At 51.8% G+C, this 2,500-nt stretch overlaps 7 non-coding genes across 7 annotated transcripts in view; 1 reads left to right on the top strand and 6 right to left on the bottom strand.

The window, feature by feature from the left end:
* Positions 1-33: 33 nt before the first annotated feature.
* LOC131441074 (5S ribosomal RNA) lies at positions 34-152 on the bottom strand. The gene has a single exon (XR_009231750.1). It is a non-coding gene; the product is annotated as a 5S ribosomal RNA (ribosomal RNA).
* Positions 153-458: 306 nt separating this feature from the next.
* LOC131476864 (5S ribosomal RNA) lies at positions 459-577 on the bottom strand. The gene has a single exon (XR_009243226.1). It is a non-coding gene; the product is annotated as a 5S ribosomal RNA (ribosomal RNA).
* Positions 578-883: 306 nt separating this feature from the next.
* On the bottom strand, positions 884-1,002 carry LOC131476863 (5S ribosomal RNA). The gene has a single exon (XR_009243225.1). It is a non-coding gene; the product is annotated as a 5S ribosomal RNA (ribosomal RNA).
* Positions 1,003-1,298: 296 nt separating this feature from the next.
* Positions 1,299-1,417, bottom strand: LOC131477617 (5S ribosomal RNA). Its single transcript, XR_009243945.1, has one exon. It is a non-coding gene; the product is annotated as a 5S ribosomal RNA (ribosomal RNA).
* A 296-nt stretch (positions 1,418-1,713) lies between these two features.
* LOC131476862 (5S ribosomal RNA) lies at positions 1,714-1,832 on the bottom strand. Its single transcript, XR_009243224.1, has one exon. It is a non-coding gene; the product is annotated as a 5S ribosomal RNA (ribosomal RNA).
* A 308-nt stretch (positions 1,833-2,140) lies between these two features.
* LOC131442563 (U2 spliceosomal RNA) lies at positions 2,141-2,333 on the top strand. The gene has a single exon (XR_009233135.1). It is a non-coding gene; the product is annotated as a U2 spliceosomal RNA (small nuclear RNA).
* A 124-nt stretch (positions 2,334-2,457) lies between these two features.
* Positions 2,458-2,500, bottom strand: part of LOC131441374 (5S ribosomal RNA) — a 119-nt gene continuing 76 nt past the window's right edge. The window contains exon 1 of the ribosomal RNA XR_009232039.1: positions 2,458-2,500. This exon is cut by the window's right edge and continues 76 nt beyond it. This is a non-coding gene — a ribosomal RNA (5S ribosomal RNA).

Raw genomic sequence — 2,500 nt, 5'->3', positions numbered from 1 at the left:
CCCATGTTTCATGTAAGGAAGCAGCAGTGTAAAAGCTTACAGCACCTGGTATTCCCAGGCGGTCTCCCATCCAAGTACTAACCAGGCCCGACTTTGCTTAGCTTCCGAGATCAGACGAGATCGGGCGTGCTCAGGGTGGTATGGCCGTAAGCCGACGGGCTGGGGACACAGACTCCTTTTATAGACTAGGCAAGGCCCCCTGCTCGTGGAGGAGCTCAAAAGTCAGCCTTTCGAACACACTGCACTTGAGCCTTTATCTCCACTACCTGCTACACTATATTCCAGTATTAGGAAGCTACACCGAGATGGGTAAGCTGCTGCCCATCTCCAGCAGCTTACGTGCTTCTCACGTGCTTGCAGAGCGACATCCAAGGCTGAAACTAGAAGGACGTTAACGTGTGCCCGTGCGTCAACGTAATTGCAAGCCCATGTTTCTTGTAAGGAAGCAGCAGTGTAAAAGCTTACAGCACCTGGTATTCCCAGGCGGTCTCCCATCCAAGTACTAACCAGGCCCGACCCTGCTTAGCTTCCGAGATCAGACGAGATCGGGCGTGCTCAGGGTGGTATGGCCGTAAGCCGATGGGCTGGGGACACAGACTCCTTTTATAGACTAGGCAAGGCCCCCTGCTCGTGGAGGAGCTCAAAAGTCAGCCTTTCGAACACACTGCACTTGAGCCTTTATCTCCACTACCTGCTACACTATATTCCAGTATTAGGAAGCTACACCGAGATGGGTAAGCTGCTGCCCATCTCCAGCAGCTTACGTGCTTCTCACGTGCTTGCAGAGCGACATCCAAGGCTGAAACTAGAAGGACGTTAACGTGTGCCCGTGCGTCAATGTAATTGCAAGCCCATGTTTCTTGTAAGGAAGCAGCAGTGTAAAAGCTTACAGCACCTGGTATTCCCAGGCGGTCTCCCATCCAAGTACTAACCAGGCCCGACCCTGCTTAGCTTCCGAGATCAGACGAGATCGGGCGTGCTCAGGGTGGTATGGCCGTAAGCCGATGGGCTGGGGACACAGACTCCTTTTATAGACTAGGCAAGGCCCCCTGCTCGTGGAGGAGCTCAAAAGTCAGCCTTTCGAACACACTGCACTTGAGCCTTTATCTCCACTACCTGCTACACTATATTCCAGTATTAGGAAGCTACACCGAGATGGGTAAGCTGCTGCCCATCTCCAAGCTTCTCACGTGCTTGCAGAGCGACATCCAAGGCTGAAAATAGAAGGAGGTTAACGTGTGCCCGTGCGTCAACGTAATTGCAAGCCCATGTTTCTTGTAAGGAAGCAGCAGTGTAAAAGCTTACAGCACCTGGTATTCCCAGGCGGTCTCCCATCCAAGTACTAACCAGGCCCGACCCTGCTTAGCTTCCGAGATCAGACGAGATCGGGCGTGCTCAGGGTGGTATGGCCGTAAGGCGACGGGCTGGGGACACAGACTCCTTTTATAGACTAGGCAAGGCCCCCTGCTCGTGGAGGAGCTCAAAAGTCAGCCTTTCGAACACACTGCACTTGAGCCTTTATCTCCACTACCTGCTACACTATATTCCAGTATTAGGAAGCTACATCGAGATGGGTAAGCTGCTGCCCATCTCCAAGCTTCTCACGTGCTTGCAGAGCGACATCCAAGGCTGAAACTAGAAGGACGTTAACGTTTGCCCGTGCGTCAACGTAATTGCAAGCCCATGTTTCTTGTAAGGAAGCAGCAGTGTAAAAGCTTACAGCACCTGGTATTCCCAGGCGGTCTCCCATCCAAGTACTAACCAGGCCCGACCCTGCTTAGCTTCCGAGATCAGACGAGATCGGGCGTGCTCAGGGTGGTATGGCCGTAAGCCGACGGGCTGGGGACACAGACTCCTTTTATAGACTAGGCAAGGCCCCCTGCTCGTGGAGGAGCTCAAAAGTCAGCCTTTCGAACGTTCAAGAGTTTAAGTTGTTTTTGGTGGGCTTTGCTGTATGGCCGCGCCCTTTGAGTGTGTCAAATGTCAAGCAGCTGTCCGTCAAGGCTCAGAGGTGCACTTAGATCACCTTGGGGCGGAGGTGATCAGCAGCAGCCTTTGTTATGCGCACTTAAAAAACATGGCACCACAACAAGTAACTTGTGTGCCAAGATCTTGAGTTGGCCCCAGACACTTGTGGGCCATAGCTTCTCGGCCTTTTGGCTAAGATCAAGTGTAGTATCTGTTCATATCAGTTTAATATCTGATATGTCCTCTATATGGGGATTAAATATTAAATGCATTTTTGAGCATTGGGAGGTGAAAACTGGGGCTTGCTCTCTTCACTTCTTGCATTGACCTGGCATTGCAGTGCCACCAGGAATGGTGCACCATTCTCTTTTTTCTGTGAAAACCAAAGCACGGCTGGAACTAGAAGGACGTTAACGTGTGCCTGTGCCCGTGCCCGTGTGTCAACGTAATTGCAAGCCCATGTTTCTTGTAAGGAAGCAGCAGTGTAAAAGCTTACAGTACCTGGTATTCCCACGCGGTCTCCCATCCAAGT

This window comes from Solea solea, chromosome 16 (genome assembly GCF_958295425.1).
Source record: "Solea solea chromosome 16, fSolSol10.1, whole genome shotgun sequence".
Classification (NCBI taxonomy): Eukaryota; Metazoa; Chordata; class Actinopteri; order Pleuronectiformes; family Soleidae; genus Solea; species Solea solea.
The sequence above is the reverse complement of the archived record's forward strand: the minus strand, read 5'-3'. Positions and strand labels throughout refer to the sequence as shown.